Genomic DNA, 13077 nt, shown 5'->3' on the forward strand with positions numbered 1-13077 from the left:
GCGCGTTCAGTGTGCATTATGTATTATTATTGTTTATCTGCATAAGCCGTAGCCTGCAAAGGAAGCCTCCTTCTTCCGTATTTTTTTTGTACTCAGCCTAAAAGAGGTGGCATTTTTTTAGAAGGTTTTGCGTAACAGCGCGTCTCCACCAAGTCGTGATACACTGCGTGCCATTTACAGATGGCCTATTTGTGTAAAATTAGACATCGGAAAAATTAAAAATAAGCATTTTCTGTTACGGGTCTCGAAATAGTGTCGAGACTGGGTAAGTTATATCAAAGAAAGCTTAAGTATTTGTGTGAAGGAGCCATTTGCGTGCCCCTTTCACATCATTTAATCCATCTTGTGTTAGTATCCCTGATATAACATATGAAGAACCCTCTCATTTTCTTATATAAACTAGATTTTGATTGTAATTCTGATGCTATATACACAGAATAAACCCAAATCCAGTATAGGATTATCATCTTATAATTTAGCTGCTGTAAAATGGCAGTGTTGGATGCTAACAGGCACAGGAGGGAGGTAAAGATGAGAACTTATTGAAAGCAGTTCTCCTCCTTGCTTTTAAAGTGAGCCATCTCTACAACAGATGGATGGCTCCCCTGCAAGGTGCTCTGCAGTGTAGTAACCAGCTTTCATGGGTTATTATTCCCAAAATGTTAACCTAAGCAAACCACATCATATTTACAGGGAAATCTTGGACTGCGAGGCTGATTTTGATATTGTTTCTCCCCTTGGTTCACTTTCTTTAATGAGGCAGAATTCAAGTGAAGATGTCAGCCGAGGCACAACCTTTCAATGGGTGATGAACGTTTGGAAATTCCACCTCTGATGAATACGAGAGCGAGCATAATGGAGAAACAGAAGCTCATTATCCTTGTGACTTGGCCTCGGTCCAGTGCAAAGATTTATTGTGATGTGTTGGCTATATTGCCATAATGATTCTTCCCTGCACAAGCTTATGAACTGGAGAGCTCATGTTTGGCATGTAGCTGTATGGGAGTGGATGCTCACACCTGCTTAATGAGTCACTCCCACCTCCAACACCCAGGGAAATGCCAAGATAGATATAGCCCTCCCCGAAGGCTCACAGGAGGTGAGGGCAAACTCTAGATGACAAAGAGTTGCATCAGCAATCACTGAGCGACATGACTCCAAAGAGGATAAAAAAAAATGCACACTGCACAAGGGGGCTGTTCCAAACAAGTAATTCATAAATACATCACCTGGCATCTCATTAGAGGAGCAAAAAACAACAACATGGTCTCTCTCATTTCTGCAAATACAGCACAACTGAAGGTGGTTTATCAAGAGAAGTTGTATGGCTTGCACGTGTTTGAGGCTGGATTTCTGAATGAAATCCACACAATGCCTAATATCTGCAAGGAAATAAGGGGTAGTGGGGAGTATTAGAAGCCCTTTGACTCCTCCAGTTGAGGACCAGACTGAAGCATGACATTGTTGACCTAATACAAGTCACCCATGAGGTCGATTTGAAAACCACTAAACCATCATTGGATCTTGTTGAGGTTTGAGATCTCTGAAGATGAAATCTTCTTTTGATGTCGTATGGCAACTTTTCATATGCTTTAGTGATCAGAATGACAGGCGAACACATGTAATTTGAAGTAGCAGTTGGGTAGTTCTCTCCTTATATCTTCCCAGCTCACGACCCTTTTTGCTGTTTGGGCTGCAGGAAGAAGAAGAAGAAGAAGAAACAACCACAAGACCTGACAACACGACCCACTTGTATAACCTTTCAAAGCTTCTCTCGCCAAATGCAACACGAATGCTGACAGGTCCACACTGCCGAAAGCTTCACTTAACAAGTAGAATTATGCCTCCTTGCATGAGAGAAGGGGACCATGTAACACAGGCGAAATGACTTTTGCGAAATGTCATTTTCACCGGGGATAAAGCAAGGCGATGAGGGTATTTTGATCAAAGGGAAATTGCATTGCTCCTCAAGGAGGCAACTGAGAAAACATTTCTTTGGATGGAGGTTGTGTGACGTCAAAGGAGACGAGGAGTGAGCTGAGTGAAAACTCTAAATTGATAAAGTCAGTGCAGGGCCTTTTTTGAAAAAGAAATAATCAGATGCTGGTGTGAGGAGTTAATGTCATCCCTCCTGTGATGACAATAACCTTTAATGTGATCATGAAGCAGACAGCAGACTGGGTTTCTAAGGATCATATATGGCCTATAGACTCCTCCTTCCCACACCCTCATTCAGCTGATACATTATTTCTATAGTGGCAGACTGCAAGTCACTCCATAGCCTGTGAAGCCTCTGTCTGTTTTCTTGCCTTCTGCCCCCCCAACACCACACTCCCCCATCACTAATGTTTGCTTCACTGCTTATAATAAAAATATTTTCTATTTTAAAAAAGAAAGCAGAATTTAAAAAAATGCTAAGCAAGAGAGGATGCACAAAATTAAAACCCTGCCTTGATTTGCTATAGAGCGATTTCCTGCCACCATATGGAAGCAAAAACGCAATTTTCAGAATAAAGGCCTGAAATTAGATACTTTAAATCAACCTTACGGGCCAAAGCCGGCTCACTTTCCGTCTAACTGGCACTCAGGAAACAGCATTAAAAAAAGCTGTTTTGATGGCTTCTGGAAGCTGTCTGAAATCACTGATGTGCTGCATGTTCACATACTGCTGGGAGACACACGTGAATGGTTTGCCGGAATCGTCGAGCATTTCCTGTCACGCCGCGTCATGCATCCTTGTTGTCCCGCAGTGGTCCGTCATATAAGATGTCTTTACAGTAAGAATATTCCAACTATGTATTAATAACTCATCGTGGGCTTCATCGCTGCGAAACCACAGTCACGCTGCTGAATGACGAATAACTGGTAATTAAATGTTCGGAATAAAGGTTCAAGGCTTCGCCTCCTGCCAGAACTTGTTTAAACAAGCCTCTTAATTGGATGAAGGTGCCAGTGATGAAGATGACGATGATGTGGTGACTAAAGCAGGAGCAGCAGCGGGGACAGCGACGGTGGCGGCGGGCGATGTAGCCTACATTTTCATAATGATTAAGATGATTAATTTTCAATCTAAATATATCGTGACGTCCGCCTCTCTGCGGAACCCAGATTTTCGAGATCTATACACCCCCTGCCCCCAATAAAAGAAAAATAATAATCAATAGCCTATTTATAATTTATATCAGACATCAAGCGATTGCATTTCATGAATGAAAGCGGGGGGTGGAAAAAAATCCGAAATCCGAGTTTTACTGGGGGACAAACGTCGCCCATGTCTATATAGGGAAAATGGCATTTAAATCCGGATTTTTCCACAAAGTGCAGAATTAATGGCGTCGGGGTAAAACAAGAAAGAAAAAGAAAAAAAAGGATATAAAAACCGACACACAAAGACCAACAATTACATGATGGAGAAAAAAATAGTAGCTGCACGAGACAATCTAACACGTTAATAATGCTATCTTTATTTCCACCCAGGGCGTTTCTTTTTCTTTTTTCCCCGTTTAATTTAAAAAAGGCCCATCCGAAAGAATTTCATCGGATTTTTTTTTGCAAAGAAACCTACCATCAGGTTTGTTTTTGACGCCCACCCCAACTCTGCAGAGCTGAGAGTGCAGAGAGAGAGGGGAGATTCTCGGTAAAGATAACACACGCGGAGACGCACGCACACAGGCGCGAGCGCACGCAGGCGCACGCCCGCACACAAACACGCGCAGCCCCATTTATGGACTGATCCGCTGACGTACATTGCAGAAAAGTGCTATAAAAAAACCTTCATACATACAAAGTGTGTCGTGCCACCCCACAGACCCCTCCTAACCCGCCTCCGCTCATCCCTCCTCCTCCACCCAACACGCCCACGCCCACACCATCTAATCCCACGTCTCGATGGAAAAAAAAAACAAAACATAAATAAATTAGAAAATAAAAATAAAGCCACGGCCAGAAAATAGAAATAGAAAAAAATGCTTACGTTTATAAACAGTGCAGTCGGAGGGGAAAAAAGATGGTGCAGTAGAAAAGAAAAGAAAAGAAAAGAAAAAAGGTGAGACAATGATAGCATCTGTGAATTAAAAAAAAACATAAGGCCAAAAATTTCTTTAAACTGTCACAATTCCCCCGATCTGTCATCCAATGAACCCTTCCTTTCGTTTCGTTCGGCAAATTAATGATTGGTCGTAATTTGTGCAATCAGCGGGTTTTGTGGCACTGATGCCTGGAATGTGGCTATTAAAGTCGCGTCGCTGCCTTTATTAAAGGAGCATTTTTATGAATGTCGGGTTAGCCTAATAAGTAATGTGATCTATTTGGGTTTCAGCGTCTCATAAAATGAGGAGTAATAGGTCATAATATGCGGAAACCGATCTGGGCGCATTACATTGCTGGGTTAAAATTACGGAAAACGCCAGCAGAAGAAGAAGAAGAAAAAAAGGAGGGGGGTGTCCCATAATTCAAATGTAATTAGGGATTTACTGGATACTTTCATATTGGAAGTATTTATTTGAAATCGCAGCCCCCTGCACGAGAAGTCTTGATTAAAACAGGACTGCCAGTGGGCGTTGGGGCTTTTCTCTTCCCATGCTGTTGTTTTGCCATGCAATTGCTTCGACTTGGATCAGAAATCTTAAATCTTTGACCAAAGGGGGTGTGAGTGAGAGAGCCGGGGGGGTAGACAATATCCACTGCTTCTGCATTGGTGCGAGACGAATTTTTTAAGGCTACAAGTCCTTCAGGAGGGCACAGAAATAAAATCTCGGGGCAGTTTTGGGTGATGATCATGTAAATCAAATAGGCGAGATGAGTGATGCTGATTGCTTTAATTTTAAATTACACAAAAAGAAGAAGAAGAAGAAAAGAAAGCAAGCGAGAAAGAAAGAAAGAACGAAAGAAAGAAGCGATGCTTCCCGAGCAATTTCCTCTCAAGCCATCTTATCTCTCACCATAACGTTCAGCCATAACATCTGTCAGAGGATGGACTTTGACCACGCCCATCTTTATTGTAATTTCACACAAGAATAAAGCGAACAATTTGTACACAGTAAATGAGCCTCGCTTTGGCAGCAAATCACACGAGTCTAAAAGGGGCGAGGAATTATTTATTCTACCCCCACCGCCCTTCGCTTTTTTTCTTACATTTAAGGCTTTATTTATCTTTTATTATCACTAATATTTTTATTCATTCGTAGCCTGCAGTCTGACAGGTCGACACAGAGCCGTGTACGGACAAAGAGGAGGAGGAGGGGAGGAGGAGGGGGGTAGGGTAGCAGGTGAAGTGAAAAGCACCTTATGAATGAAACCGTGGAGCGGTCGTAGTAAAAACACAAGTGATTTGATGGCGATGACGGGAGGGGGGGCTATGGAGGGAAAAGGGGGGGTGCTGGCGCGGGAGGGGGGGGGGGGGAGTAGGGCTATTTTTGGTCGATAACAAAATCCGGAGGGTTTGACATCAAGACAAAACATGAATGCAGCAGACCAAACAAGAAAAATAAGCACAGATAGACAGATAGGTAGATATTTTATGATGTGCACGAGCATCAGTATTCCAGTTCGTGCTGAAAGTATCACTGCAGCGTCTTAAGTCCCATATTGGGAGCATGATTAGGCACAACGCAACGATTACGCAAATTGTGTTGCAGCAGTGTTCGGAAACTCCAAAAAACGCTTCGCAAAGCTCCCCGCATGAACGTGCACGCACCTATATTTTATTTAAAAAAAGAAAAAAAGCTTAAAAATAACAATAAGTTCAGGATTGTTTTTTAAGAAAGAAAGAAAGAAAGAAGGATATGCTCCGCCGGGTCTTGGTCACCTGGATCGTGCTTCATTTCGGACTTATTTCGGTTATTCATGTCCACAATGAACACACTGCAAAAGACGAAGGGCTGCATGCTGTAGTTTTAAGTTCATTTCGGAAAAAAGCCAGCCGAAGCCTCGTGAAAAAAGCCGACAGGAAGAAAGGATTCACACAAAAAACAATGGATTGTGCTCTTACCTTTATAAGGGCTGACAACCACTATGTGCGTGGTTAGATCTCCGCGACCAAGACTTGCATGTCCCAAAGTTTAACGCAGTGTGGGGGGGCTTATAGGTACCGAGAATGTGATGTGCAAAAGACCAGACGCCCTAACATTTCAACTTTCACAGTGCTCTACAAAAAAAAGGGGAAAAAAAGAAAAAAAAACACATCTGAAGCACGAGCTCTTTTAATGGCAAGCGCTTTTCTTTTACCCCCTTTTTTAAAATGTTTTCTCTCTCTCTCTTGCTCTCTCCCTCTCTTTCTTTTTAGAATCCGGTTTATTTTCCGTTTACAGACCACAGGCTCCTTCAGAATAAGCTTACCAAAAGTTGAAAAAACAATCCCAGGTTTGGCAAAGGGGGGCTGGGAAAAGAGAGAAAGAGAGTTGGCGTCCACTCGGCGTTTTAGTCCATGCACGACTCCGGTGCCTCTGTCCAACGTGCTGAAAGCATAACACAGCCAGGGTAACTATGAGGGGCCAAGAAAATAGCTATATACTTTTTTTTTGAGTGCCCACTTTAAACAGCTCTTTTTCACCCCCCTACTCAGCTTGCTTCCTCGCGTCTTGTCACGTGTATTTTCCCACCCCTTGCCAAACCAGTCCTCTTAATATTTGATCACATTTTGGTCGGACATTTCCTCCCAGATAAACAGCACCTATACACCACAAACGCCGGCTCAGTTCGCTTGCCACAGAAAGGCTACACTCTTACGCCAAATTGTAACCGGCAGCGCTGATACTGTGCCCCATTGTTCTTAATGTCATGCTTATGACAAGTGTGACAGCCAAGTGGCACATGTTGCTTATGTTATTTAAACAAGCATGGCCACCGCTCGCAAAAGGCAGCATAAATGCATGCATAAAATATAAACCCTTCTCTGCCAGCACTCAGCCCTCCAAGGCAGCCTGTACAGCCCACATCACATCCACACACAGCGCGCAGACACAATGTAATATTTCCTTACCCCTCTCACTGTACCGGCATATCCTGAGCAGAGAAATGCCACACAATCCTTTCTCACACAGGCTTTGTCAACATCAGCCTCATCAGACATGGGTCTCGATACTGAGTTTCTCAAGTAGAGTCCAACCCTTCCAGCAATGCGTTGCCAGACTAAACAGCAAGCACGACTATTTGCTGGTAATCATCCCTTATATGCTGTGTGTTTCCATTGCTACTTACCATTTTCCCCTACGCTGTCCTGGAGATAGAAGTGTCTTAATATCCACTCACTCCAACAGATGCTGGTAGGTAATGTGTCTTGTTTGAAGTCATCATATGAGAACTTCTGCTGTGCTCAGTAGATCGCCCACCACTTCGCTGACTTATGAATCTAATAACCCTTTGCAATATCGGCGTGCTTAAACTCTGTTAGGCAACACCTTGGTGGCTCTACAGTAAAGACAAATATCAACAAGGCTGGCTTGTCAGAAAAGCTTGTACAGATATACGTAACACCCTCGCCAGGACAACGCCATTAGGGGGTCTTACGTGATTGAAATAAGCGACGGCAATACAAGTTTATGGGGGGCACTCGCTCCTGACTGATCGCCTCGTTCACCGCCTCAAATCTTTAAATCCGCATCGAGGAACAACGAAAGAGACATAAAAACTTCTGAGACATTTCTCGATTCACGTGTTTGTGTAATAGACTGTTAACTCCCTCTTTGGCGAAGGGCCATGGGCCTATTACGCATACGCACAACTGGTCATTTAGATTGTTCTTACGGGCGATGCGCAGCGGGCTTTTTGTCTTTCTTTCTCTCCCCCCCCCCCCCCCCTCACAAAACAAATAGACATTTACAGCGCCCCGGTGTCTGCTTGTCAAGTTCTAGAGGAACTTGTTGCTGCTCAAAACGAAACCCCCCTCCGCCCTTTTCTTCCTCCCTTTCCTTCTTTCTTCCCCCTTTTCTGCTGGACCACACTCCGTCTCTCTCATATATATATTTACATATATATACACATATATACTTACACTGTCAAACTCTGCTGAAGTGCTGCGTTTCCCCCCTTCAGGACAGAAATAAATGTGAAAAAAGTTAATCCACGTCCTCCGGAAGCGTTATTACACCGAGAGAAGCGACCACAGTGCGTGAAGTCACGGATGATACTTTTCGATCAGGAATATCTGGAAGTTCAAAGGCGAAATCTGTTTTCAGTAAAATTCCATCAGTTACACTGCCAACACTCAGCCATCTGATTGTTATGCAGTGACGAAGCGCCGTACTTGCAAGTGAAGCCCCAAATGTACTAAGTAACATGAGTAATAGGTGATGCCTGACTCTTTGCCAACATCCCAAACTTTTTGAGTGCGTGTGTAAGAAAAGTGTCATTCTGTGCTATGATCTTTTTTTCGTCTTTTTTTTTTTTTTTTGGTCATAGCTTATGGAAATAACGCTGCATGGGTGGCGCGCTATTGGAACCTGTAGGCGTGCTTCTTCAAAAGAAAAAAAAAGAAAAAAGAGACAATAGCACCAATCTAACAAATCTTTGGACTTTTCTCTGGAAACAAACAACAAAAGCATTAAACCCCCCCCCCCCCCCCCCCCCCCCCAAAAAAAAAAACAAAAACAAAAACAAAAGCTGCTCATCAAAGTGTTTCAGGTACCTGGATGCCATCCCACCCACACCTGCTGCTCTGATACTGCTGTTCGCCTTCACGTAGGGGAGTACATGTGCCAAAATACGCACTGATTTTAATATTGAACCTGAAGTCACATTTCTCTGTTGTCAGTGGCACTTGTCAATATTGTACCAAAACTTCTGACACATTCAAAAAGTCTTTTCTTGGCGAGCGCAGCTGATTCTAATCTGGTCTGACTACGCATGTAGCTACTGTGTCAGCCTGCTTGTAGAGGCAGTGGCCAAAAACAAACAAACAAAACAAAACAAAAAAGAGAAGTTTTTTTGTGGTTTGTGTCAATACATTTCTGCCTCAAAGACACAAGATGGCATAATTAGATAAAAATAAAAAACATATATGTGTGTTTAATCATAATTATTACTGGGCAAGAAAGATGTGGTTCTCCGTGTACCAAACAGGCAAGCAGTGCTGGACTTAAGAGCCACACATAGCTTATTATCCTTGAACTCGGTCCTCGCAGGCTTTTCACACAGGGGGCTACTCATTACAGGCGACTAATAAAAGGCAGTGACATGAAGAGAGAGGTAACACATATCAGCCCGGGTGAAGACAGCACGAACAATTCCCCCTCTTTTCTTTTTCACCTTACATGATTAAATGATTAGGATGTATGTGTCCCCATCACCTCGCAGGCTCCTACCATCATCCTACTCTCAGGCCTTTTTGCTTCCTGACGTGGTAACTTGACTTGCTCCTACTTGTGATGTTGTTAACACTTCCTCTGCTCCCACAGCTTTTCGCAGACTCTGTTACTGACTCATGCTCGTCCCTTTTCCACTATCCGTGTCCTCCCCCGCACTCTTCAGCACAATATCTTATCCGAGTCCGAGGTCATAGATCAATCACTTCATCCCCTGGGCTGCATATGACTGCATGGCATTTTGCTCTATGGTCTGCCAAGATACTTCACCTCTTTTGAGCTTACTCTTGGAACTTATAAGAGTTTGAGTGAAATATATTTTGGCACAGGGAGTGTTATTAAAATGTGTGGCCAACGGGCTGCACCTCGGGATAAACACGGGGGAAGAATGTGCACTGTTCCGGCCTTTTCGAGGTCTGTTAGGAGGTACAGGTGTTGGTGTTAATCGGATACAGGCAATGCAGCAAAGAAGATGTAGGATGTCACAATTATAGCAGAAGCAGTCGTGGTATCTCTTTTGTGATTGGCTCATTACCACTTGTTGTTGTCGTTGTTGCTCTGTATTTTTGTAAACCTGTCTTTTAACCTCCTGAGCTGCACGCAGCTTTTAAGATGTAACTGGGTGTAAGATTTTGTCCAACCTTTTTCCCAAGGAGCTTCCAACAATCTGCCCGTGAATGCCTGAAAATGACTCTCAGCTCCACCTCCTCAAATGACAACTGTAGAAAAATTAATCACCAAAAAAAAAGAAAGGGGGGGGGGGGGGGGGGGGAGTATTGTTAAAGCCATTTTAACACTGCAGTCATCATACACCCCTGTTGACATCTGCTAATCACATTTGGGGCCCATTGTGGTCTCTGGAATCATTACTAAAATGCAGAGTGCCAGCCTAAAAATTTTGAGTCTATAAGCACTTTCCTCCTCCCCCTCGCCGTAATGACAACTATTAAGCGAGGATGGATCCAGTCAGGGCTGTGTGTATCATTACTCTGTCTTAATCTTTGTCCCATAAATATTGATAACAAGAGCCCCACGTCATGCGTTACTAGTACCTGCTGTTAAAAATAGACGGCTCGCTGATGGCAGGTTATCTCTTACTGTCAGATCCCAGTGTATCTCTACCTCTTGTATCTACAGGAAGTTGAGCTCTGGGACAAACAAAGAGCAGACAGAAAACAACAAATAGTCTGATTACACATGAGTACATCAAACCGCCGGATCTCCTGTCTCCTCTGTTTACCGAAAACAAAATACAACTTGTGGAAAATAAAGTGCCAAGTATTAAAAATGAAAACTACGGATCTGTTTTTACAGGAACGCACAATCTCATAACGAAGCAGTCAAAATAGCTTAATACAGTCACCCTGTTGACAATGTGCTTCATGCTGTACATCTGTCATTCTGTAGTGCAGCTTCATAATATTTCTGTAGCGCGTGGAATTAATTATCAGGCTCGGTCGATGACTCAGAGCTCAGGTCTTCAGAAAGTAATGCAGCCCGTAAATAATCGCCCCTACTGCCACCATACTTCACACTGATAGCGAGCATTGCGTTTGTGCTAATTTCGCTGGTCTATGTATAGTGTGATGGACAGTGTTAGAATGAATGATATCTGGGTTGCCCCAGTGGCTAAGCAGGGGCCGAAATTGAACCGAATGAGCTGCTGTGACATTGAGGGGGTTTCTATCTAGCTTTGCTGCCTACACTGTCATCCATCTTCTTGTGACCAGTTAAACACCAGGTGACTGTGTAAACTCTGCCTTTAGGGCTTCGGGGAGGCGGAGGCGGAGGGGGAATCTGGAGCACCGAGTGTGACATAGAAGTACACTGATGTCTTAACTCTGACTAACTTCCGTCTGCTCAACAGCCTGGAGTGGAGGGTGCTGCCTGTCTGCTGTTATCTTTATTCCTGCCCTGGGTGAGACGTGTAATCCGGGCCTGCCACTGGACTAAGAGGCTGCTGAACTACAGCGAGCACAATGAAAATGACTAAAATAATCTAGAAGGTGTAAGCTCAGTCTCCTTTCTTGGTCAACAAGAAAAGTGAACACAGAAATATGGATCTGAAGTCGTCTCAGATCAAATATTGCCCCAGGACTGTGACTTATTCATGGATCAAACGAGGGCTCGTTGCACTGAGATGAGATTGTGTGTGTGTGCGTCTGTGTTTGTGTAAGCCCTGAATGTGTATGGAGTGGTGCGAATTTGAATAGATATATTTGCATCTTGTTGCTTAGCCAAAGGCATTATTGGCTCCCAGTGGTCGTGACCTGAAATTTTGCATGCAAGGCAACCCTGCAAATGGTAGCCCCTTTATGATCAGCCAGATATTGCACAGAGGAAGTATGAGCCACTGACCTTCAATGCAGCGCATACATGTAACACTTGTCGACACAGATGTTCACATTTCATGACTGCCTTGGCTTCTTCGGTTCCTCTTCTGAACTCTATGAGAAAAAGGAGACACAGTAAAATAAGTGCAGCTGCATTAAAAGTATTGTGAATGTTCAGGCGGATTTGGCAGGTTCGGTCATTAATATTTAACCCTGATGGCCGATATGTAGTCAGACATGCTGGAATGTAACAAAAAAGGAAGGAAACGATGGTAGTGACAAAAAAAAAAAGAATAAAATAAAAATATCAAGTGTGTGGTTATTTTTATAGGTTACAGATGTACAGAAGTCATTCCACAGTAATATTGCACACATACTCAGGAAGTAGGAGGTAGATTGTCTTCTCAGATATTCACTTTGTGTGATTCAACCGGACACCGGTGAGGTGGACTGAAGCAGCACAGGCTGTTGACCTTGTAATGGATTTCTGAGTCCGACTTTGAGTTCACAGGCATCCTCTTCTATTTGCAAGAAAAGAAAACCTTTTTTTTTTCATTGTTTAGGTTTCCAGTATAGCCACCAGTTCCTTACAGTACAGTTGAGCGTAAGCCAACATAAGCAGTACCACCAGTCTAAACTCACATCGGCATTATTCGTTCTGTAAAACAATCTGTTTTTATGTAAAAGCCCTTTTCTGACCCCCGTACTAAAATGTCTATGCGATGAATATAATCTTTATCTGCTTAAGCACTTGTGGGCGCCCCCAGGAATGGAAGGGTCAAGAGTTTTTAGCTCTTTTACTGGTCGTCTGCTATAAAAGACAGCAGCAGCCTGCAGAGGAGGTGGATGCTCGTGACTTGGACGGCTGGCAGTTCAAATCCCTGGACTGACTGACAAAAGCTGTGTAGGAAAGCAACGCTGCACTCTGCTTCAAAAGTGACTCGTCAAAGGGCGGCTGCGTGGAGTTACTTAAGTCCCAGCTGTTTGGTAACAACAGTGTAAAAGCTGCGGCTGCAGATGTGAGCGCGTGAGCTTTCTCTTCACCTTGTCTGGACTCATTTTCAGATTTGAATCAAGCTCAAATTAAGGCCAATGGCTCGCTGATTAAGCATCAAGCAACATGTGCAGCAGCTACTTAAACAGGTTGTTATTCTAAAGGTAGAGCCTCAGAACATTTGAGATTTATAGCTCACCCTTGAGCACAACACCTTTTGCTCCACAAAGCCCATACACTACCTGATCTGGAGCTTTCTGTGATATCTCTTCATCAGTGGATCTGTCTACTTGTCATGCAATTAAAGATCTTGCCTGTTGTTTGCTTTCTTAGTACTTGGATGACTTGCCAGAATAGGCTTATACTGAGTAAATGGCTGTCTATGTTTATGAAGAATACTGAATATCAGAGGTGTGGACTCGAGTCACATGACTTGGACTCGAGTCAGACT

Source organism: Rhamphochromis sp. 'chilingali' (assembly GCF_963969265.1).
Source record: "Rhamphochromis sp. 'chilingali' genome assembly, chromosome: 6".
In the NCBI taxonomy this organism is placed as follows: Eukaryota; Metazoa; Chordata; class Actinopteri; order Cichliformes; family Cichlidae; genus Rhamphochromis; species Rhamphochromis sp. 'chilingali'.